A 26817-nucleotide genomic window follows, 5' to 3' on the forward strand; every position below is an offset into this window, starting at 1 on the left:
CATGCCACATGCCACCTAGCTACCTGGCTAGAGGCTAAATTTGGTAAATGTAAATTATTCTGAGTTAGCATTTCCAAAAAAAAATTGCTATGATGGCAGCATGGATGAAATAATTCTATAGTCATGAAAGGAAATTAACATCATTTTGATACTGTAGACTTGGATTAAACATAGTGACTCTTTATTTGAAGGGCGTCTACACGAGAACTTTCATAAGCACTGTATAAAGCATGACTTTTTTATGAAGTGTTTGGTTTTGTCTTTCGATGAAAGAAGAGAGACAAAGTCTCCTATCATCACGGATTGACTGAAACTGTTGTGTTAGTTGTATTTTGAAACTAAACTCGGAAGTTTAATTATTTAATTAACTTTCATTATTATTAGGAGAAATCTTCAATGAAGTGTACACTGGTAAAATTAAGTTCTTATAGGATCTTGGAATTGAGTGATCTTCATCTGAAGTACTGGTGGACCATTTGCATTCAGAACTATTATGGAGTACCGTTCCAGTCCAGCATTACTTATTTACGAATGCCCTCAAACTAAAGTGCGAACCAAATTTGCATTTATAACACTTATGCAGCACTATATATGCCTTCAGTGGCTTTCTCAAAGTGTCATGAATGTGTGGCTTGTAAAACCAAACGAATAATTTTCAACAACAACAACAAAAAAAAAAGTGACACCCCAACACACTGTATTAGATATGGAACTGAATATGAATACATTATTCTGATTGAACATATAATGTACTGTGTATATAAACGAATATAAATGCAAATATGAATTGGAGTTACAATATACACTCACCAGCCACTTTATTAGATACACCCACATGCCTGCTGTTTTATGCAGTTATCTAATCAGCCGATCCCTTGACAGCAGCACAATGCATCAAATCATGCAGATACAAATCAAGAGCTTCAGTTAATGTTCACTTCAAACATGAGAATGGGAAAAATTGTGATCGCTGTGACTTTGCTTGTGGCATGGGTGTTGGTGCCAGATGGACTGGTTTGAGTATTTCAGAAACTGCTGATCTCCTGGGGTTTTCACACACAACAGTCTCGAGAGTTTACACAGAATGGTGCGAAAAACAAAAACCATTGAGTGAGCGACAGTTCTGTGGGTGAAGATGTCTTGTTGATGAGAGAGATCAGAGGAAAATGGCCAGATTGATTCGAGCTGCCAGGAAGGATATAGTAACTCATAGCAACTCTTTACAACCATGGTGAGCAGAAGACCACATTGGGTTCTACTCCTGCAGCCAAGAAAAGGAACCTTAGAATCAAGAACAAGTGGCCAGTGAGTGTAAGTTCACAGTTCTGCGCATGCATTTTTGATTAGTCCGCATAGACTGTGTGCAGCATGTCTCTGCTGGAATCTCTGAAATAATTATTTAATTCATTTTTAAAAAGACTAACTTGTATGGGCATTGTATGAACATCCTTGATCATTATTAAAAGGAGACCTTGCCGGAAAATCATACAAGCATTAAAGGACCCCATTTTGACTCACAGAAGCACTGCATCCCAGCTCTGCTCTTTCTGGAGTGTAATGAACTCAAAAATTTAAGAAATTTTGATAAAATAGTATATGGCTCTTGTCAACTGTACAGTGGTGCTTGAAAGTTTGTAAACCCTTTAGAATTTTCTATATTTCTGCATAAATATGACCTAAAACATCATCTCATTTTCACACAAGTCCTACAAGTAGATAAAGAGAACCCAGTTAAACAAATGAGACAAAAATATTATACTTGGTCATTTATTTATTGAGGAAAATTATATGATCCAATATTACATATCTGTGAGTGGCAAAAGTATGTGAACCTTTGCTTTCAGTATCTGGTGTGACCCCCTTGTGCAGCAACAACTGCAACTAAACGTTTCCGGTAACTGTTGATCAGTCCTGCACACCGGCTTGGAGGAATTTTAGCCCATTCCTCCGTACAGAACAGCTTCAACTCTGGGATGTTAGTGGGTTTCCTCACATGAACTGCTCGCTTCAGGTCCTTCCACAACATTTTGATTGGATTAAGGTCAGGACTTTGACTTGGCCATTCCAAAACATTAACTTTATTCTTCTTTAACCATTCTTTGGTAGAATGACTTGTGTGCTTAGGGTCATTGTCTTGACCCGCCTTCTCTTGAGATTCAGTTCATGGACAGATGTCCTGACATTTTCCTTTAGAATTCGCTGGTATAATTCAGAATTCATTGTTCCATCAATGATGGCAAGCCGTCCTGGCCCAGATGCAGCAAAAAAAAATCCAAACCATGATACTGCCACCAGCCTGTTTCACAGATGGGATAAGGGATATGCTGGAATGCAGTGTTTTCCTTTCTCCAAACATAACGCTTCTCATTTAAACCAAAAAGTTCTATTTTGGTCTCATCCATCCACAAAACATTTTTCCAATAGCCTTCTGGCTTGTCCACATGATCTTTAGCAAACTGCAGATGAGCAGCAATGTTCTTTTGGAAGAGCAGTGTCTTTCTCCTTGCAACCCTGCCATGCACACCATTGTTGTTCAGTGTTCTCCTGATGGTGGACTCATGAACATTAACATTAGCCAATGTGAGAGAGGCCTTCAGTTGCTTAGAAGTTACCCTGAGGTCCTTTGTGACCTCGCCGACTATTACACGCCTTGCTCTTGGAGTGATCTATGTTGTTCGACCTCTCCTGGGGAGGGTAACAATGGTCTTGAATTTCCTCCATTTGTACACAATCTGTCTGACTGTGGATTGGTGGAGTCCAAACTCTTTAGAGATGGTTTTGTAACCTTTTCCAGCCTGATGAGCATCAACAACGCTTTTTCTGAGGTCCTCAGAAATCTCTTTTGTTCATGCCATGATACACTTCCACAAACGTGTTGTGAAGATCAAACTTTGATAGATCCCTGTTATTTAAATAAAACAGGGTGCCCACTCACACCTGATTGTCATCCCATTGATGGAAAACACCTGACTCTAATTTCACCTTCAAATTAACTGCTAATCCTAGAGGTTCACATACTTTTGCCACTCACAGATATGTAATATTGGATCATTTTCCTCAAGAAATAAATGACCAAGTATAATATTGTTCTCTCATTTGTTTAAATGAGTTCTCTTTATCTCGGACTTGTGTGAAAATCTGATGATGTTTTAGGTCATATTTATGCAGTAATATAGAAAATTCTAAAGGGTTCACAAACTTTCAAGCACCACTGTAACTATGACAGTGTCCTGATTTGTAAAAGACATTTATTTTGAAATATAGTTAGTTTACTTACTCCATCATATACACAGTCAGATAGAAGACAGAAAGCTTTCCACAAGATTCTACAGGACATCTGGTTCAGGATTTTATTTTTAAAAATTTTTTATTGCTATTTATGAAATTTGCTTTTTCAGATACAAATATTTGTGTTCAGAGAAAGAAATATCTTTACAGATACACATCGAGATATTGTGTTGCCCTGCTGTCTATCAGTCCATCTATAATGATAACTGAGAACTGCTGTCTCTTCTCTCTGTCATGTAAATCTCTAATGCCACAACCTGAATTTCAAAATAAGCATTTCATCAGTTCTTCTGCATCACATTGGATGCAGTGTAAATGAATGTGTAATAAAAGCCCTATATAGATACCTTCAGGTAAAGTGTTATGAATAACATGTAAAAAACATGGACGGTGTAATGTCAAAAAAAGTGAAGCTACTACAGGTCTATAGAGCCCCTGCTGATTGGCTGTAGTATAATATGTAGCTCCGCCCATCCCCATGTGTTTCAGTGACAAAATAGCCTTTATTCCATGTTACTTTTCTCATCTAAAAGAGAAATTGTCTTTCTGTCTATACAGTACTGTGCAAAAGTCTTAGGCACCTTATTTTTTTCATACAAACTTTGTTATAGATTTCTATTTTATGATTTCTACATTGACGGCACGGTGGTGTAGTGGTAAGCGCTGTCGCCTCACAGCAAGAAGGTCCGGGTTCGAGCCCCGTGGCCGGCGAGGACCTTTCTGTGCGGAGTTTGCACGTTCTCCCCGTGTCCGCGTGGGTTTCCTCCGGGTGCTCCGGTTTCCCCCACAGTCCAAAGACATGCAGATTAGGTTAACTGGTGACTCTAAATTGACCGTAGGTGTGAATGTGAGTGTGAATGGTTGTCTGTGTCTATGTGTCAGCCCTGTGATGACCTGGCGACTTGTCCAGGGTGTACCCCGCCTTTCGCCCGTAGTCAGCTGGGATAGGATCCAGCGTGCCTGCGACCCTGTAGAACAGGATAAAGCGGCTAGAGATAATGAGATGAGATGAGATTTCTACATTATGGAGTCAGTACAAAAACATTTTAGATTCCAAATGTTCATTTTCTAGCACAAAACTAAATGTTACAGAAAAAATTTTTTGTATCTGAGCAGCATATTACATAAGCTATCACTTTTCAGATTAACAACAAAAAAACATAATGAAGGCTGCTGGGTTTTAGTGCAAAATTTAAGAAGAAAGTGTGACAGTCAAAGTGTCCAGAAGAACTGTGGCTGGTTCTGTAAGATGCTCAGTAAAACCTACAGCTCATTTCCTTATAAAACTGCACTCACTGTACCTCAGACTACTATGTTTTTTTTTTAAAAGCAAAGGGTCGTCTCACACCAAATATTGACTTTGTGTCATTTATTATGGCTTACTGCTGTTTATAGTATTTTTTTTTAATGTTGAAACATCTCATCTCATTATCTCTAGCCGCTTTATCCTTCTACAGGGTCGCAGGCAAGCTGGAGCCTATCCCAGCTGACTACGGGCGAAAGGCGGGGTACACCCTGGACAAGTCGCCAGGTCATCACAGGGCTGACACATAGACAACCATTCACACTCACACCTACGGTCAATTTAGAGTCACCAGTTAACCTAACCTGCATGTCTTTGGACTGTGGGGGAAACCGGAGCACCCGGAGGAAACCCACGCGGACACGGGGAGAACATGCAAACTCCACACAGAAAGGCCCTCGCCGGCCCCGGGGCTCGAACCCAGGACCTTCTTGCTGTGAGGCGACAGCGCTAACCACTACACCACCGTGCCGCCATGTTGAAACATTTCATTTCATTATTTTTCAGCCATTTTTGGTCGACAGCATTTCTTTACATGTGCCTAAGACTTTTACACAGTACTGTAGTTCGAAGTGTATAATTCAGTTAGTTTTTCTTTGGCTGATATCTGCATAATTTTTATTTTCCCTCAGAAATTAGATTTGAAAATGTTATTCTACTATATCGTAAGAAGCTGTGGGAATGGACTGGGAATTGGGACAGCCTTGGAGATGCTCTAGACCTTGGTATTGGGAGGAAGGGGCGGGTTTACCAAATGATCCGGTGTACCTGACTTTAACGTAGTGGAGGAATGTTGGTTGTTTTTTATAGTCATTGAGTGTTACTAGTGAAAAGATAATTAATACATTAAATTAATAAAATTTTCACCAAAAAAAAAGGTTCCATCTTTATGGCACAATGATATGGATTTCCTTAAAATGGAAAAAGAACAAATAGAAATACAGTATGTCGTACATGAACCCTGTCCTTGTGAGTTTTAGACCAAATGCATTTTGTGACATATAGAATATATCAGTCTCGTCACAACAATCCTACAGATGATCTTTTTGACATATTTAGGCCAGCGTATCCAGGAGCATGTGTGATAATGAGACTTTGCCAACTAACCTGTGTGTTGTAGATATGAGATGTTCAATCATCTATTTAATAATCCATCTGCCAATTAATCTAGTCAGCGGTGTTCAGGTCTACAGAAGGTTAATAAGGCTCAGCTGTGGCATGGTTATCCTGGGTAAATGTCACTTAGATGAGGGGCACACTCGGGTCAAGATCTCCCTCCAGATCTAAATTTAATCATACTGCGCGTCCACTGGCCTCCACTTCACCCTAATTAGTGCTGGCCTGAGCAGGAGGGTGATCTGCCATGCGCGGGCCTCAGACTCCTCTCCCCACCTCCCACACATACACACAAAAACACCCATGTCACCCCCTACCCCTCCTCTCTTCTTACCATGTGCCTGGCTAAAAAACAGGTGCTCAAAGTCAATCCCAAGGCCACTCAGAGTGTTAATGAGTGAAGAAGCCCATCAGGTGATGCTCACGTTTTGATGAACATTTAGGTGAATTAGATTTTTTTTAATATATCAGGACCTGCTTTGCTGTCTTTATTAAACCATTTAATTATTCAAAAGACAGGGCAAAGGTTAATGCTGCAATATTGTTTTTAAAAGCGAGACACACTATTACAGTATTTAGCTGTGTGGAATTGCTGCAGTGCACCGTGGTCAAACCAGATGGACCATATTGCTAAATTATTTAAGTCTGAATATTAATATAAATGAGACAGAAAGTGGGTAATAATTCTCCTGCCCTGCAGAAATGATTAACATAATTCTGATAAATAACTGGATGGCAGAATTGAGGTAAATTTATCTTAATTAATATCTTGAATCTACTTGGAAAAAGGTAAATGGCTCCACTGGGGCCAAAGATGCGCCTGTGTCTCTGTGTTTATCTGTGAACCCCTTTCAAAGCGTGCCATGGAGTGGCAGCTCGTAGAAATTAAGCAGCTCTCAGGGTGTGCATTAAGCTCAACTCAGATGCCTCTCTCTCTCTCTCTCTCTTTCTCTCTCTTTCTCCACATTTTCATGCCAAACATTTGAACAATTATGAATTCTGCCATCACATATATAAGTAGGTACATGTAATACAGTGTGTCCTGACTAATTATTTTTGACCACTGAAGCTAGAGTTTCAATCCTGAAAAGGGAACAAATGATAGACATAAATAAACACATTGACATTTTATTATTTCAGGCTTATGCTGCACTACAGAATTATGCTTAAGAGTTTAATTACATATTTAAATTTACTCTTCAATTACTCTGGCTTAATAAAATATCATTATCCTGTCTCCCAAATTATATGCAATAGGGACATACTGTATATTAGTCTATCTACTTAAAAAATATTAGATTATGGAAAGACCAGGCTTTGCCAGGAGGCTGGGCTCGATCTATGATAAATCTCTGTTAACTTAGAAGCCGCAGCTTACATCAAAATTTGACATCGGAACTAACAAACAATGTGAAATTTCCATATTAATTAGTGCTGCACACTACGGGCTGCATTTCAATGACTGGCCATTCTTAGCTGTGAGGACCTACAGTGCCGCCATGTGGAGCTAAGCACAATACTAATGGAGAGCATGAATGCCAACTTAAAGCACCGTGCTAGTCACTTAAATTCTAACTCTCAACCACTTTCAAAATGCCACGATGCTTTAGCCCCTTAGCTGAACAATACTCTGTCATTAACTGACTGTAGGTTAGTGTTTGACTTTCGAATCACTGATTCCTACCAGCCATAGTATGTGATGGTATGCTAATAATAATGAGTGTTATACTGTAACTGGGTTTATATATACATATATACAGTGCTGAGCGTAAATGAGTACACCCCCTTTGAAAAGTAACATTTTAAACAATATCTCAGTGAACACAATTTCTGAAATGTTGACAAGACAAAGTTTAATATAACATCTGTTTAACTTATAACAGGAAAGTAAGGTTAATAATATAACTTAGATTACACATTTTTTCAGTTTTACTCAAATTAGGGTGGTGCAAAAATGAGTACACCCCACAACAAAAACTACTTAATCTAGTACTTTGTATGGCCTCCATGATTTTTAATGACCGCACCAAGTCTTCTAGGCATGGAACGAACAAGTTGGCGACATTTTGCAACGTCAATCTTTTTCCATTCTTCAACAATGACCTCTTTTAGTGACTGGATACTGGATGGAGAGCGATGCTCAACTTGTCTCTTCAGAATTCCCCAAAGAAAATAATTTCTTTACACCACAAAGGTGAAGGCTACAAGAAGACCAGCAAAGCTTTACTTATCAGTCAGAATACTGTAGCAAAAGTGGTACAAAAATTTAAGAAAGATGGAACTGCAACCATCTCACAGAGACGTCCAGGTCGTCCACGGAAGTTAACACCTCGACAGGAGCATCTTCTGATGAGAAGGGTTGAAGAAAATTGGCATGCAAGTTCACTGCAGTTATCTAAAGAAGTAGAAAGACAAACTGGGGTGACTATTTCTCGTGACACAATACGGCGTACACTGCAGAGGAATGGCATGCATGGATGTCGTCCACGAAAGAAGCCTCTCCTAAAGCCCAGGCACAAAAAAGCCCGCCTAGAGTTTGCCAGGGCCCATGCTGACAAAGATGAAAACTACTGGGACTCTATACTCTGGAGTGATGAGACCAAGATAAATGTTTTTGGAACTGATGGCTTCAAAACTGTATGGCGTCGCAAAGGTGAGGAATACAAAGAAAAATGCATGGTGCCTACAGTGAAACATGGTGGTGGCAGTGCCCTTATGTGGGGCTGCATGAGTGCTGCTGGTGTCGGGGAGCTGCATTTCATTGATGGCATCATGAATTCACAGATGTATTGCTCTGTACTGAAAGAGATGATGCTACCATCACTCCGTGCCCTTGGTCGTCATGCACTTTTCCAACATGACTAAACGCACATCTAAGGCCACTGTTGGATTTCTGAAGAAGAACAGGGTGAAAGTGATTCAGTGGCCAAGTATGTCTCCTGATCTGAACCCAATCGAACACCTATGGGGAATTCTGAAGAGACAAGTCGAGCATCACTCTCCATCCAGCATCCAGTCACTAAAAGAGGTCATTGTTGAAGAATGGAAAAAGATTGATGTTGCAAAATGTCGCCAACTTGTTCATTCCATGCCTAGAAGACTTAGTGCTGTCATTAAAAATCATGGAGGCCATACAAAGTACTAGATGTAGTAGTTTTTGTTGTGGGGTGTACTCATTTTTGCACCACCCTAATTTGAGTAAAACTGAAAAAATGTGTAATCTAAGTTATATTATTAACCTTACTTTCATGTTATAAGTTAAACAGATGTTATATTAAACTTTGTCTTGTCAAAATTTTGGAAATTGTTTGTGTTCATTGAGATATTGTTTAAAATGTTCCTTTTCAAAGGGGGTGTACTCATTTACGCTGAGCACTCTGTGTGTGTGTGTGTGTGTATGAGGTGATCACCTGAACCAAATCTTATTTAATCAGGAAAAGTATAAAAACCACTGCTGTGGTCATCACTATCCTCTAGCAATAGAACCAGTTTGAATGGCAAAAACAGTGCTTGTAGTGCCTTAACTTTAACTGGAATACAAAAATATCTATCATGGAAAAAGAGTTAAAAAGAGAAGTTTTGAGTGAGAAACAAAAGGGTTCAAGTCTGGCTTTACTGGCAGAGGGATACAGTGAGCATCAGGTTGTTTCCATCCTCAAAATTTCAAAAATGGTATTCATAAGAACAAGGTCAAGCAGCAGACATTGGGGACAACAAAGTTACAGGCTGGCAGAGGGCGAAAACGACTCTCCACTGACTGGGATAATCGTCAGCTCCTTCGATTGTCACTCAACGACTGTAGGATGACGTCAAATGACCAACAAAAAGAATGGCAAATGGCAGCTGAGGTTAAGTGCACAGCAAGGATGGTTCAAAATATGTTCCTCCAGGTGGGGTTGAAGTCATGCAAAGCTAGAAAAAAAGCCCTTCATCATTCAGTGCGTTTACATGCACATCCAAATTGAGCTACTGTCGGTAATCGAGCTAAGGGTCCCAGCAAGGGTGCCAGAGAAATCCAATCCTACATGCACACAAGGAAATCAAGCTATTGTGTGAGGTACATTGTGCACCCGAGCCACAGGTGGCGCTACATGCCCCATCGTGTTGGTACACTTCCGGTTGTCGTCATGAAGAAGAGCTATTCGAGAGTATAAACAAAGTTATCAGTTCCGTGTTCACAAAGTTATCAGTTCCGTGTTCACAAAGTTATCAGTTCCGTGTTCCATGTTCTCTTCTGCTGCTCGCTACTACTACTGTTGTCATACCAACCGAGGCTGTTGTGTTTCCTGCTTGTGGTCTCGTCACTCGTCACTTCCAGAAGGGGCAGTGCTGAAGTAAGTAGCTCGACTACGTAGCTCGATAGGGTTTACATGCACTAAGTAGCTCGGCTACAATCACATAATCTAGGTCGCGTAGCTCGATTACGAGAAATCCAGTTCGGTTCGATTTCAGCCGAGCTAAGGTGTTTCCATGGCATTTAGAACTTCGATTTCAGTCAAGCTACGGCAGAAATTCGATTTTCTTTATGTGCATGTAAACGCACTGAATGAGAAGCAAAGAAGAGCCAGGCTGAGGTTTCCTAAAGACCATCAGGATTGGACCGTAGAGAACTGGAGTAAGGCCATCTTCTTTGATGAGTCCAGTTTTCAGCTTTTCCCATCACCTGGTCATCTAATGGTTAGACGGAGACCTGGAGAGGCCTACAAACCATAGCATCTCACCCATTGTGAAATTTGGTAGAGGATCAGTGATGATCTGGGGGTGCTTCAGCAAGGCTGGAATGGGGCAGGTTTTTGTTTGTAAAGGACACATGGAATCAAGCCTTGTACAAGGTTACCCTGGAAAAAAAATGGCTTGCTTCTGCTGTGATAATGTTCCCTAACTCTGAGGATCGGGTTTTCCAGTAGGACAGTGCTCCATGCCACACAGCCAGGTCAATCAAGGTGTGGATGGAGGACCACAAGATCAAGACCCTGTCATTGCCAGCCCAGTCTCCAGACCTGAACCCCATTGAAAACCTCTGGAATGTGATCAAAGGAAGATGGATGGTCACAAGCCATCAAACAAAGCTGAGCTGATTGAATTTTTGGATCAGGAGTGGCATAAAGTCACCCAAGAGCAAAGAGAAAGACTGGTGGAGAGCATGCCAAGACCCATGAAACCTGTGCTAAAATGTCAGGGTTATTCCACCAAATATTGATTTCTGAACTCAGCCTTCATTCAAACATTAGTGTTGTATGCTCTTGATTTCTATGCATTATTCAAGGTCTGCAAACACTTCATCTTTTTTGTTATTTTGACCAGTTGTCATTTTCTGCAATTTAATGCTCAAAGTGACAATATTTTTATATGGAATTTGGGGGAAATGTTGTCAGTAGTTTATGGAATAAAAAAAAATGTTAACGTTCCTCAAACACATACCTATAAATAGTAAAACCACAGAAACTGATCATTTTGCAGTGGTCTGTGGTCTCTTAATTTATATATATATATATATATATATATATATATATATATATATATATATATATATATATACAGTGGTGCTTGAAAGTTTGTGAACCCTTTAGAATTTTCTATATTTCTGCATAAATATGACCTAAAACATCAACAGATTTTCACACAAGTCCTAAAAGTAGATAAAGAAAACCCAGTTAAACAAATGAGACAAAAATATTATACTTGGCCACTTATTTATTGAGGAAAATGATCCAATATTACATATCTGTGAGTGGCAAAAGTATGTGAACCTCTAGGATTAGCAGTTAATTTGAAGGTGAAATTAGAGTCAGGTGTTTTCAATCAATGGGATGACAATCAGGTGTGAGTGGGCGCCCTGTTTTATTTAAAGAACAGGGATCTATCAAAGTCTGATCTTCACAACACATGGTTGTGGAAGTGTATCATGGCACGAACAAAGGAGATTTCTGAGGACCTCAGAAAAAGCGTTGTTGATGCTCATCAGGCTGGAAAAGGTGAAAAAACCATCTCTAAAGAGTTTGGACTCCACCAATCCACAGTCAGACAGATTGTGTACAAATGGAGGAAATTCAAGACCATTGTTACCCTCCCCAGGAGTGGTCGACTAACAAAGATCACTCCAAGAGCAAGACATCTAATAGTCGCCGAGTTCATAAAGGACCCCAGGGTAACTTCTAAGCAACTGAAGGCCTCTCTCACATTGGCTAATGCTAATGTTCATGAGTCCACCATCAGGAGAACACTGAACAACAATGGTGTGCATGGCAGGGTTGCAAGGAGAAAGCCACTGCTCTCCAAAAAGAATATTGCTGCTCGTCTGCAGTTTGCTAAAGATCACGTGAACAATCCAGAAGGCTATTGGAAAAATGTTTTGTGGATGGATGAGATGAAAATAGAATATTTGGTTTAAATGAGAAGTGTTATGTTTGGAGAAAGGAAAACACTGCATTCCAGCATAAGAACCTTATCCCATCTGTGAAACATGGTGGTGGTAGTATCACGGTTTGGACTTGTTTTGCTGCATCTGGGCCAGGACGGCTTGCCGTCGTTGATGGAACAATGAATTCTGAATTATACCAGCGAATTCTAAAGGAAAGTGTCAGGACATCTGTCCATGAACTGAATCTCAAAAGAAGGTGGTTCATGCAGCAAGACAACAACCCTAAGCACACAAGTCGTTCTACCAACAAATGGTTAAAGAAGAATAAAGTTAATGTTTTGGAATGGCCAAGTCAAAGCCCTGATCTTAATCCATTCGAAATGTTGTGGAAGGACCTGAAGCAAGCAGTTCATGTGAGGAAACCCACCAAGATCCCAGAGTTGAAGCTGTTCTGTACGGAGGAACGGGCTAAAATTCCTCCAAGCCGGTGTGCAGGACTGATCAACAGTTACCGCAAACGTTTAGTTGCAGTTATTGCTGCACAAGGGGCTCACACCAGATACTGAAAGCAAAGGTTCACATACTTTTGCCACTCACAGATATGCAATATTGGATCATTTTCTTCAATAAATAAATGACCAAGTACAATATTTTTTGTCTCATTTGTTTAACTGGGTTCTCTTTATCTACTTTTAGGACTCGTGTGAAAATCTGATGATGTTTTAGGTCATATTTATGCAGAAATATAGAAAATTCTAAAGGGTTCACAAACTTTCAAGCACCACTGTATGTGTGTATATATATATATATATATATATATATATGGATGATTTCATGATTGGGGTTCAATTTGTGTCACACTGATATTATGGTAAATTATGTTTATAAATAGGTATATAAAGTAAAGGTGAAAGACATTTTTGCTATACTGTAGTTCACAACTTTAGAATATGTGTGTTTCAGATACATACTTCACTTATTCCTAAAACCACTATCTAGAGAAAACTGTATTTTTACAGATAGAAAGGAACTTAATAATCTGCATAAACATATTTACATAAGTCATCAGAATGTCTTCAAGCCATTCTAGTTAACCACACTTTGTGTATTTGCTAATTCTATCTTAAGAATTGTCAGCAAAGCTTTACCCCAGTCGTAGAATCACGTTTCAAGCTGTAAACCGCAGTTGATTCATTCCTGCTATCTTCAATTACGGCTCAGAGCACACATGAGCCTGATTACAGCGGTTCTCATACATGTGCGTGTATTTTAGCTTGTTTTACATTTACCAGCTGAGGAAAGGGAAGCTCTAGAAATGGCTTTGAGGCAAAAATCTATAATTAGAATGCAGATCAATTGGGTAGCAGGTAATTTACCTTTAGGGAGGGAAGTCTAATTATTGTCTTTGAAAACCTAATTTAGCATTAAACACTTCAGGTGTCTCCTCTCCTCTTTACAGGCAAAAAAAGAAGAAGAAGAAGAAGAAGAAGAAAAAGGGAAACGCTGTCCCACAGCAGCATTCCTACTCATGTGTTTTCTTTGTTTCCTTTCATTGATGTTTACATTTTGGAGATTAAAGCACATTTGATATAAATATACAGTTGAACTCAAAATTATTAGCCCCCCTTGTGGAATTGAACATAATTCTTGATTTCTCCATGAAAATGACCATTGACAACAAATGTTTTTATTCTTGAAATAAATGCACTATGAAGACATTGTCCAACAAGTTTCATTACGATATCTTATTATCACACTGAGTTTCAACCAAAAACAGCAAAAGTGAGATGTTCAAAATTATTAGCCCCCTGACCATTAGTAGTCAATTGTGTACCCTTTTTGACCCACAACTGACAACAACCTCTTGGAATAGTTTTTCACTAGGTTGGCACAGGTCTCCTGAGGAATTTTGGCCCATTCCTCCATTGCAAACTGTTCCAACTGGCCCAAATTGGATGGCTTTCGTGCATGGACGTTCTTTTTCAGCACTTGCCACAGGTTTTCTATTGGATTGAGATCTGGGCTCTGTGCAGGCCACTGTATGACGTTGGTCTTGGTATCCTTGAAGTATTGCTGGACTATTTTAGATGTATGCTTTGGGTCGTTATCTTGCTGGAAGACCCAACGACGACCTAAGCGCAAAGTGAGAGCAGACTTCTGCATGTTTTCCTTCAGTATTTTTAGGTAATCTTCCTTTTTCATGGTGCCATGCACCCGAACCAGACTGCCTGTACTTGAGGCTGCAAAACAGCCCCACAGCATGATGCTGCCACCACCATGTTTAACTGTGGGAACTGTGTTCACAGGGTTGAAGGCCTCTCCCTTTCTTCGCCATACATAGGCAATGTCCATATGCCCAAACAGCTCCAATTTCGTCTCATCTGACCAAAGCACAGACTTCCAAAACTCATCTTTCTTCTTCAAGTACTCACGGGCAAACTTTAGTTGGGCTTTGATGTGACGATGTTTTAGTAAGGGGGTTCTTCTGGGACGATAGCCCCGAAGCCCATTCCGATGAAGAGCCCTCACAACAGTGTGCCTTGACACACAAACTCCAGAAGAGGCCAGGTCAGCAACAATTTCCTTTGCAGATGTACGGGGCTCTTTACGGACATCTCTGACAATTTTTCTTTCCAGAGTTCTTGAGATCTTACACTTGCGTCCACGACCAGGTTTGTTCTTGACCGAATTTGTCTCCTTGTACTTGGCAATGATGCACCGAACTGCAGTTCTGGAGACTGTAAACCTCTTCGAAATGGCAGTGTAGCCTTGGGCCTTGTCATGAGCCTCCACAATCTTTTGTCGGAGTTCAAGACTTATTTCTTTAGTCTTCGGCATTGTGACAAATAGTAATCCTCCTCATTCATTCAAATGCCCTGTTCCTTGGAGTCCTTTTAAACTGTTGAATGGAGCCAATTGACTACAGGTGTTGCTAGGAAGCCAATTGATTGCACAGGTGTTGTTTAAAAGCTGATTGGTTAATTAACTGTGTTTTAAAAGCAAGAATCCACATGGGGGCTAATATTTTTGACCAACTCATTTTTACCATATTTCATATAAAGACAGCCTAAAACTAATTTCATATTCCAAAATGCACCACAAACATCTGAATAGTACTGGTGATTGTTTGTGTATATCAATTTTTATCAATGCTTTAAACATTTGGAGGATATTTGGGAAAATGTTCCAAAATTTAAGGGGGGCTAATAATTTTGAGTTCAACTGTAACTGTTTATGCTTGTAATCTGTGTGTCTGAGCTTATTCCGTTGCCTAAACGTTGCTAGCAGGTGAGGCTGTACCCGACAGATGGTGTTTGTGAGTGACGCTTGTTCCCAGTTGATCGGAGCCCCAGGAAGCACAGGGGAGAACGGTCTCGGTAGAGCATTGCACGCTGTCCGACGGCATATGTCGCTCAATGGCCTAGGCTTGCTGAAAGGATGCTGCTCACACCAGCCTCCCTTAGTGGCCCTGCTGAGCACATGGTGTTAATCATAGCCTCCTCCCTCTCTGGACTGGTAAATAACCAAATACCCTGAGTGGGCAGAAGGGGCACGCTTGGCCACAGTGATGGCTAAAAAGTAGTGCTATGGCAGGAAAAGAACCCAGTGACTTTCCTGTTGGCTTGGGCTGAATTCCTACAGCCAGAGAATGGGCTATAAACAGAGCTGCACCCGGGCCTAGGATGGACCATTGAAATGTAGAGGGTGGGGGAAGAACCCTGACGGACTACGCTCGGCCGTGTCCAAATGGAAAGCAACAATGTGATAACACAGAAAAATGGCAATTAGGCCATGCTGATCCTAGACAAAGCCAATTCAGATGGCAATGGAACCTTGGGGCGAGGAAGTCTGAGCTGGCACAAAGTCTGAGGCTGGGCCATGTCGCTTCCAGCTGGAGTGGGGACACCCTTCCATACAGACCGCCTCAGCCCTTCTTGGCTGTTCCTGGTCCTTGCTGGCCATCGGGGACATAGCGTGTATGCATGTGTGTGTGTGTGCGCGCGTGTGTGTTTAATATGTGACATAATATGTGTGGGTTTTCCTTTCCCCTCTGTATATCCCGAAGACAAATACAGTCTGCCTTCATGCTATAACAGCCATTACTTAATTGTCCCGGATTTTCCGAGCAGAGTGTTGCTTTAATTAAGCAGCTAATTGCAATGTAGCTCTTGATTAGCTTTGGGGGATGGGAATGTTCAGGCAGCCTGATATGTTGTGCACACTTCAGAATCATTTACAGAAATTGAAGCTAATTTCGCTCTCTGTGTCTATGGCTGCATTAATTTAATTTGGGTTGCTTTTAGCTCATTAACACTTCTAATTAATACGTTGACATCACTATTAAGATGTCTCTTTGAAATTGGCGTCTCCAGATAATCAGGATGGAGAAGGCTGACGGATCGAACGAGATGGCGACTGGAGAGGGAGATGAGACGCAGAGAGAGAGAGAGAGAGAGAGAGAAGAAGTGCACAGTAGGAGAATAAGGGAGATGGAGAGGGACTGTTCCATCCTCATTTGTAAATCACCAGCAGCGTATGATTATGAACTCTAATAGGGCTTTGTGGCAGGCTGGTAAATTGGAAATGAAAGGCAAGTTGATTGTTTTAGATTTGATGGAGGTTGCAGTGCGTGTGTCTAGGTGTATGTGTGTGCTTTGGGGTGGGATGGGGTGGGGGGAGAATGCTGGTGCTAGGGTTGCTGGTACAGGCCAGATGCGGTACACAGCTGAATCCCACGCTCGGCTGCCTCTATGTTTGGGTTTGTCATTTTAATGAGCAGAATTTAGTGACTATGGAGTATAATCCTTAGGGTGAGGCTGCAATCCAGTTCATCACACTGTCATCACTCTCAGCTTTCCCAGTACCATACCCCCCCCACACACACATCATGGCCCACACTCCAATACATTTAGCCATGTATTTGTATATAATTTTCCATTCCGTCATAGATATCTGTGAATGTTAGCTTGAGCAAAAAGGTCTCTCTAACCGGGGCAGCCAGTCTGTTTCACTGCTTCTGAAGAGGGCTGGCTTTCAGAAGCATTATCTATGTTATGATAATAACTGCATAATTAAAACCAGCCAGGGGTGACATTATGAAAGTCTGAACTCGTCATCTCAGATATTAAAGAAAGAAGTTGTCAAAAAAAAGAAAAAAAACAAATGCTCTTTAAATCAACCTGGAGGATGTGTGTGTGTGTGTATATATATATATATATATATATATATATATATATATATATATATATATATATATATATATATGTGTGTATACGTATGTGTGTGTGTGTGTGTGTGAGAGAGAGAGAGTGTGTGTGTGTGTGTTCTGTTTTGTAGCAACAAGCACAACTTTCAAAGAAGTTAGCATTTACATAGAATTCATATATTCACTTTTACGTCCCATAAACTGGGATTAAACACTAAAATGCCTATAAGCACCCCATATATTGATGTTCCGTCATGCAAAGAGGGTGTATATTTATATTCCGCATCGTTCAAGAACTGTCTAGGTGAAATAATGTGGTAAGTGAGTGACGCCATGTTCACGATCGACTTTCTTTCCCTTCTGGTCTTCTATCAGGAACTGCAAATCAACAGGGAGGGAGGTGTGGTAAAGCACCGCTTATTTAACAGATAAATCAATGGTCATCTCCTGCACTTTCCCTAAAAGCTCCTTCTTTCTTTCTTTGTTTTTTTTTTTAAGAATTCTCTTGGATACAATCCTGTTGTAAAAAGCCTTCTGTTTAGCACTTCATTAAAAAGTGCCTTGGAATAAGAGTCACAAGGGACACGATCCCAGCGTCATGTGTAAAAGCCATCAACAGCTGCATCAATTAACCCCTCGGGCCCCCCGGGGGCCCATTAGCAGCAGAAACACCCTTTAGAATCGCATATGCTTCCGATTGTACTAGGAATGGTTTTATTTGCTTTACCTATAGGGTTACATTTGTAAAACAGTTCAGCGAGATGCGTACACTTCTTTGTTGTAGCTTTTTTTTTTTGATGATGGATACGTATTGTGGAATGGATTTCACATGACTAGTGTTTTACTGCGGGAAAGCACAGCCAGCCACAGACCCACACACAAGTACAGTGGTTACGGCAGACCTCTCTGGCCTCTCTGCACCCTTATTACCATGAAAGACATCCTAACACTCTGTAAAATGCCACTGATTCCAAATAAAGCTTTTACTTTTAAAGCCATACGGCCTTTCAATTTCATAAAATCGGTGAAATTTAGTTCCCTCTGAAATTTGGTCATTGTGATATGTTTATTTCTGCAATATCTCAAAAAAAAAAAAAAAACCCAGGCCATTATGTGGCTGGGAAGTTATTTAATTTGATGGGATTCCCTAGCAAATAATGTGCATGAAATCACCAGCTTCGCGCAGTCAAGCAGACAGAGGAAGTCCGTGTGCACATGCGCAGGTTTACCTGCTTCTTCTTCTTTTCCTTCTTCTTTTGGGTTTTACGGCAGCTGGCATCCACAGTGTTGCATTACTGCCATCTACAGGTTTATCTTTGAGCATGCACTGACAGTTACATCATTCTGTCGCTAAACGAACAGCTGATCACACCGAGGTGCTCGCTGACCGCCGATATTTATTAGTTTGGTCCTGCGTTTCCTTTCCTTCGCAACATAACATCTTTTCTTCTCACTTTCCGTCACTGTAGTCGGTCTTTCACGTTTCATTGGCGTCCTCCATTTTTCTCACCTGTTTCAAATTTGTATCCCACAATGCCTTGCGCGAACGTGGAAAGCCCACAACGTGATGTATGATGGAGTATCTTGAATTGGGTCATGGAGAAGCAGGAAAAAATAGTGGAGAATTTAGGGCCACGTGACCCTAAATTCATTAATTGTTCTATTTAAAAAACCTAATAAAATTGGAAGTCTGTGATTCGAATTCAGTAACTTTCGGTCCACTAAACAAAAATAATTGGGTGTCGGGGAAAATTCTTTTTATGGCCTACACTTGAAAAATCTGAAAGGCGGTCTACCTTTAAGTATACATGGTTTCATGCATTTCATGACACATTTTGTAAATGCTTGGTATAGTTTTATATTTTACATATATTATAAGTATAAGCTGTGTCCCTTCTCTGAATGAGAGGTCTTAAACAAAGGACCAATCATAGAATCCTTACAGCAAGGTGATAGAGACAATAGGGAGTCCTGTAATCACTACAGGCAAGACTTCGTGTTTAAGTTATTACCGCCACAGTGTGCTGATCGGCCAATGTTTTAGCTTGTTATTGAAATAGTAAATACTGTAATGTAGAGAGTCAGCTCTGAGGGGAGCAGAGGATTTACACTTTCACCGCAGCTCTGCTTCTCTTGGAATAAATGCAACATAAAACTCTCTCTCTCTCTCTCTCTCTCTCTCACTCACACACACACACACACACACACACACACACACACACACACACACACACACACACACACACACACACACAGAGGACAGGTGAGAAGAGCTATAAATGAACCTATGCACATTTGGAGAAATCGCAGCAGCCCCTGTGATCATGCACTCCAGACATGCTCCATATTTTGCATGTAATTAATAGACAGCTATTCAGTTTAATCCAAGGTGAAGCTCGTTAATTCGAGACTCTCTCTCTTTTTTTTTCTTGTGCACCAAGTGATTTCTTTTGCAAAGGCATTTTGAATGTTAATGCTATGACTTGCTCTAATGCAACCAGACATTTTGAGGACACCTCAGAGTTTCCAGAATGGGTTAAAACCTTGCAAACATACGTACCATTTGTGAGACAGAATTAAAATGATGTGCCTCCATCTTTGAATTTTCCGCTGATTCACACCTCTTTTTGTTTTTGCAGCATAAATGTAATATTAGGCCGTGCTTTTAATAACGGCCATAGGATAAATCTATGCAGCTCACACTAGCGCTATATGTTACCCAGTAATTTCAGGAATGAGCTCCGTATTTCTTTGGCCAGGAATTGTGAGAGGGATTCTAACTCGACAGACGACAAGATGAATCTACAACAACAATGAACAAGCAAACACTTGGCACTCATCAGAGTGTTGTAGACAATGCAGCCCAGCTGCATTAGCAACCCCCAGACCAAATCAAGAGTAATAAAAAATCATTCATTTTGGTTAATGAGGATATTAACAGCCACAGTGGTGTTTAAGCACAAACAAGAACAACAACATTAATAATTGCAACTCTCTGGTGCTCAGCTGATGTAAGCTTTTAATAATTAACAAGTCTTTGTCTTATCCCCTAAAGGGTTGCCTCCTATCATCCACCCGAGTTACAAACGGGTAATTACTCTGCCACTGGATGGTCAAAACAGCTAGCTCAGATCTCTCGCAGTCAGTCTTCATTTTAATCAATTCACCCTCTGTAAGAACATGCCTTGTTATCAAAGAGCAAACCTGATATTTTGATGTATTTAGCTGCCATTTCTCCTCCATATTTATTAGAGGATTACTCTTTTTAGCTCCTGTGTTTACATATTAGTGCTAATCCAATTGAGTCAACAAGGGCACTTAGCATTGGCAGAGAACTGCAGCTTACACGAGAGGGAGTGGTTATTAATTTAAGACTTATTCACTATTTTAAGCTTTCAGGCTAACACTACTGAAACATCTGTTGTGACAATTCCAGCAAATCGGGCGCTTTCTAGGTTGTGTCAAGGTGCTGCTCTCTGCACGCACTGCTGCATCAGGTCTGCAGAGGGCGCGTCTTTTCTCAGAAGATTAGAAGAAATGATGCCCGCTGTTCTAACTATAGGGTTGTAGGAGGAAAGAAAGGACAAAACAAGTGCCCCTGAGAGCAAGAGGCACTATTGGAGCTCTAGGTGTCAAAACCGGGAGAGCGGGAGTGGCTGGATGTTTGGTGCTCAGTTGTCAGCTTGATTTAAGGCCCAGTGTTTGTAATGAGGATGTTGATCCTTGAGCTCAGCCACGACCCTTCCTCATGACCTCTGACCTCCAGCACACCTCCTGTCAGCTAAAACTAATTAGTGCTTGATGACGTGTGACGAGTACACTTTAATGACAAAACTAGAGGTCTCCAAGGACATTTAGAGAAAAGAGGCGGCGAAGAATGTGACAAACAAGGTGTGACATATGAGGATTGCAATAATAATAATAATAATAATAATAATAAGACATCATATGAAAATGTGGTTAATTGTTATAGAGTATGGAACTACACACTTTTTTGCAATATTGTGGCAATCATTGCAAGCACTTTGTCGTCGTCTTCTTCTTCTTCTTCTGTGCTGACCTGTTTGTGTAAAAGTGCAGATGTGCTTTGCATCAGGCAAAGAAAATCCTGGAGAGAATTCCCTATGCAAACAGCTGCCTGGTATCCTCAAACAGTTTAATTTCATTTAGTGCTGCTGCTAACCTGCCCATGTACGTCTAGTGCAGAATTTATGCTTTATACAGTCTATTGGTTCATCAGCAGACCAATATTTGTGTACTTCGACCGTTTATCCTCCCCCTAATTAGTCCCAGATCAATACCCCCAATTGATTTAGCAATACACTTTAGAAGAGCTTTAGAAGGTGTCATATAGCAGTGTAGTGTGCAAGTTTGCCATTAGAAGCTTAATGTGCTGAAATAGGTGGCAGCTTTAAGGAAGAAAAATGCCCCCATTTACCATTAGCTAGCTCCAAGATGCATGCTTTGACATGAGGCAGTGGCCATGGCTGTGCTCGGATGAGAGTTTGATCATTAATCATTAGTTGCTTTCTCTCTTTCCTCTAGGCCTGTGCTTATGCTGGCTAATTAAGCAGTGCAGGATGTCAGTGATGCTGGGAGACTTCCCCCATCATAGCCGGGGAGCCACTCCTCCGAAGAGGAACGTGGCGTGAGCTGGCTTTTGTCATCTCTTCATCTCTGTAGGGGGAGAAGACAACCTCAGTAACAGCAATCACAATCACATTTGCACTATACCCTCTTCAACATAGACGGCCCACAATGGTGTAAATTAAGCTCAGAATGGTGCATGAGCCATCGTTTTGGAAAAGGCAGGCAGTGTCCTACACACTTAAGCCACGATAGAACAGAAATAAAGGAATGGCCCACCACAAAACATAACCATAAGTAGGCCTGATGTATCACATCGATGACCAAGTAAGTATACAAACCCCCCTCCCCTTCCCCTCCCCCGCAAAACAACAACAAAAACAAAAAAACAGGTTTGGCACTTTATTGCCGGCGTGATTAAAAGCAACAATGGGTTATTTTTACATAAAAAGAAATCAGACGAGTGGTGATGGTGAATAATACATGCTCAGTGTGAGGTAGGACTACTCTTGCAAAGTAACACCCATTAAAAGCTCATTTGCACCATGAGGCAGTTCATTAATGCAGGGAATAGTGAAATCACACCAATAGAGCACAGCGTAACCCCAGGGCACTGGCAGGAGCTGGGGTTCACTCTGCCAACAAACTCAACCCCACAGCTCATTTACACTGGGGATTACCACTGGCCAGGGTGTTTACTGTTTTATTGTTTACTCACATGTGAGAGTGTGCAGTGTAAGACATCTGTCATCATTTTCAGCATGGATACGCCTCATTTATGTGTATGCCCTGTCAGATTCGCTATATGTCAAATGGAATGGATAAAAACATCTTTATTATATATATATATATATAATGTATGTATGTACACACATATATAGAAATTTATATAGAATTTTACTTTATATCTATAGTATAAAGAATTATACTATCTGTAGATAGCTAGTATATGAATTTTTTGATATGTGTTTCTGTCGGTAATTTCATGATTAGGTAGATGCATCTTAAGTTTTCAAAACAGTGTCCTTGTGTTTTTTTTTTTTAAATAACATATTTTTGATAATGATATACTATTACCTTGACATAGGGATAGATTTACAATTTTATAATGAAAGCATTCCTTTATAAACAAGGGTTTATTACTGTCCTGATACACAACCCTCCTGACCCCATATACTGTGTGTGTGTGTGTGTGTGTGTGTGTGTGTGTGTGTGTGTGTGTGTATATGTATGTGTGTGTGTGGGGGGGGGTTACTGAGAAATACACCACTCGTATTTTTCACATGAACTAAATCCTGGACACTCGTGAGAAAATCGATGAATTGTTTTGATAAATTTGGGTACTTTTTATTTGTGAATGTGTCAATATAATAAAAAGAATGTTGGTTTGAAGATATAAAGTTTGTCTTCTTGTATTGAAAAATTTGTATTTTTCATACAAAATACATCGTGGATCTGAGTGAAATATTTCCAGATATTTCACTCCAATGATGTCACTCCCAGTGTTTTCCCGCTGTCTAGACGTGCGTTGTCAAAATGGCGAACTGCTTCAAAATTCTTTTGATTAACTTCCATTTTTTTCTTTAATTTTTGTGGATGTGTCCATATAATATAAAGAACATTACGTGGTGGTGTGAAGATATGAACTTTATCTTCTCATGTTGAAAATATAATATTGCATCAGTGTGTGTGTGTGTGTGTGTGTGTATACACAGAGAGATCGAGAGCGAGAGTTCATTATAATATATTCTTATACATGTTATTACAGCATGTTATAAAGTAAGCTAGTGTTTTATTAGAAATATATATTTTAGAATGAACTATTTATCCAAATAACACTATTAATAATAATTGTCCAACTACTACTAGTAGGGATATTATTACTAATGGATATGATGGTAATATATATTAATTTATATATTATTATAGTAATTATAGCTTTTACAATATTATAGTGTTATAACAATATTAACACTATTGTTGGTGCTGCTGATTCTACTACTACAACTAATAATAATAATAATAATAATAATAATAATAATAAATACTGAGCTTTTTGTTTACTTGTTTATACGTTTATTCATCTATTCAGTCTGACATGCTCCCAGACTGTCTGTTGTCCTTCCACTGCTGCTGTGGTGTTGGCCAGGCTCAGGCTGCAGTTCAGTGGAGCTCCAGCAGATGCCCCGCTCTTTCCTGCCCCGTGGCTCTTCCCCAGCAGAGCGCTCTGTCTCAGGTCTCAATGAATTTCTCTTTCTTTTCATCACTCTGTGATGTCCAGCTGCTCCTGTCAACACCTTCTTACTGCAGGCAATTCATCGCTACACACTGGCAGCTGAGACCTCCTTGATGAACTTCAATCTGCTCTCCGCGGAGAGGCCTCGCGTCCCAGCTCTGGCTAATCAAGCGCAGGGAGGAGGAGGGGCCACGCGGACAGATTGACTCCAAAGTTACGCCCCTAATTATCTTCTCATTGGCCTCGTGCTGCAAGCTGGCGCCCTTAGAAGACGTTATAAAAAGCAGAAGAGGATCCACCCAGACACCCACCCACCCGGCTGAGCCTCGGTCCGAGCGGCTTTATTTATATTTTAAAGGGCCTCATGAAGGTGAGGCATTTCTTATGCGCTCTACGATAAGTCTCCTGCCGCGGGTCTCGATTATTCCGAGTTGGTATAAAACACCCCACCCCCGGAGGTGCAGCTCTCTCGAAGGCCTTCCGAATTTTATTAAAGCCCCTTCAGGGTCATGTTTAACATGTCCACAGGCAATCAATTCACCTTCACCCCTCATGCTACTCCAACCTAAGCTGCCCTTAATAACCAGGCAACGGTGAATTACTGATAAGGCGTTAAGGTCTCTGACCGATATATCCTTCCCTCTATATATTGGGGTATCCAAGAGAGAAATGTAGCTTTTTAAATGCATGTCCTGAAATTAAATAATCTGACGCAGGGGAAACATGGAGGAGATTTGCGTTCACCTCACAGCCTCACACATCCTCAGTGTGTTTGTTCAGTACACAATGGGAAAGTGAGAGACTTGTGGAAAGTCGTGTTTAGAAAAGGCAAAGGAGTTTGGTGTTTTAATGTAGCTTAATTAAATTGTCAGTTTTGTGGCTACAGTGGTGGGTAAGGCTAATTTTCTTGGTGGATTTAATTCATTTAAGCTTGTATCGAATTCTCATGCCCTGGTGAATGATCTTGAGAAAATGTACAGAAATTAATTTAATCTAAACACGGATAATTTTCTTTCAATGTTATTTTTTAAGTTTAAAATTGTACCATGATGCTCTTTGCTCTTTTTTCTTTTCTTTCTTTTTCAATTAAAGAAACACCTGCTTTGATTGTTGTTGCAACAAAAAAGAGACCAAACCCTCCACGTATTGAGCGTCTTACCCAAATATCTGCTCTTAGAGCAATTCTGCTTCTGTTAAATCAGCAATATTCATCATCCTCGAAAAGACAAAACTGATATTCTTTCAAAATGTACTCAATGAAGGATTTAACACTTTTTAAGCAGACTATGCTACACTCTTAAAAAAAAAAAGTTTCTTCAAGGGTTATTCTGTAAAGGTTCAGTGTATAATTTAAGGTTCCCAGCTGAGAAGAAAGGGTTCTACTTAGAACATATAACCTTTAAGGGTTTCTCTGACCTTAATGGTTCTAAATATGGCCGATGTGAGAGCCGATCCTCAGCGAGGTATCAGTTTTCTGAAACAAAAAGTCTCCGAGGTTTCTTAACTGACTGCAAAACGACTATTTCAAAGTGAGGAACCCTGCATTGCAACATGCTCTCTCTCTCTCTCTCTCTCTCTCTCTCACATGGGATATTTTCATCTCAGTGATGCTGACTAGAGCGGAGATGTTTTTCTGCTTCCATCTCATTTGCTCCTCATACATCACCAAATGAGAGTTTTTGATGTGTAACATTTCATTTATTTGCTTTTGTAAATGATAATTTGGGATATTTAATCCTCATTCGTGATGGTTTCCTGTCTAAATCTGCAAACTATTTGAAATTCTCATTAAATATCTGACTCTAGTTGTAATATAGTGGTCAAAGCACATGGATAGATATTTGAGTCATTTTAATTGAAACGTTTTGTATTACCTTCCTTGAGACTTCTGAACTGTATGTTCTTTTTACTGCTACAAAAAAAAAGAAGCTCCACGGTCCATAAAAGAGGAATTTTGTATTGTTCACTTGGCAAATTCACTGCTTCCACTATTTTCCTCCGTGTCAGCGACCCCTGTGTAGGTTTTTACCTAACAAGCATGTAGAGAGTGCTACATTTGCCCCTATTTGACAGTGACTAATTGCTGCTAGGATGCGAGGTGCTTGTTAGGCCAGTGGAAGTTAGCCCAATTTTAGCTTGGCTAAATTCATTATTCTCTCTCTTCTCCACTGACTTGCTACTCATCAAGTTAAAGCTAGTGGCAAAAACTGAACATGACAATGCCCCATAAGTCCCTCACTGACTGTGCATTTGAGGGTTCAGGAGAGAAGGTGGATGGGTTGGACAGTAAGGACAAAAGTTATTCAAGAATAATTCAAACTGAGACAAATCAATATTAAATAGTCTCTGAATATCCTGGTTAAATCATAAAAATATCATATTCGTGCAGTGGAATTGCTTGCATTATGTGTATTATTTAATCAATTAGTATGATTACAATCTGTGTGTTCGGGATTTATCAGTATTAAAAAAAACTAGTACAAAAATAAGTTATGTATTTTAATGTATATAATATTATAATTAACAATTGTTCACTGAGCCTTAGGCAGATAATTGTTTTAGTATACATACACAGGTGATTATTTAAAATAATTAAAAAAAAAGGTTTAAAAAATAATTTATTTCAAACTTCAAAAGCAGCATGCAAATATAATAACACAGACTTGTCACTTATCTACGCCAAGTCACATAAAATACTTTGCTTTGAAATAGATTTGAAT

The 26817-nt window shown here is 40.1% G+C and overlaps 1 protein-coding gene across 1 annotated transcript in view; it reads left to right on the forward strand.

Annotated features, from left to right (window-relative positions):
* The window catches only part of micall2a (mical-like 2a), a 75484-nt gene extending 53388 nt beyond the window's left edge, over nucleotides 1-22096 (forward strand). The window contains exon 20 of the transcript XR_009656752.1: nucleotides 21820-22096. The gene's annotated coding sequence lies outside the window, so the exon portion shown is untranslated. The remainder of the gene's footprint in view (nucleotides 1-21819) is intronic.
* The last annotated feature ends 4721 nt before the right edge of the window (nucleotides 22097-26817 follow it).

This window comes from Neoarius graeffei, chromosome 16 (assembly GCF_027579695.1).
Source record: "Neoarius graeffei isolate fNeoGra1 chromosome 16, fNeoGra1.pri, whole genome shotgun sequence".
NCBI lineage: Eukaryota > Metazoa > Chordata > Actinopteri > Siluriformes > Ariidae > Neoarius > Neoarius graeffei.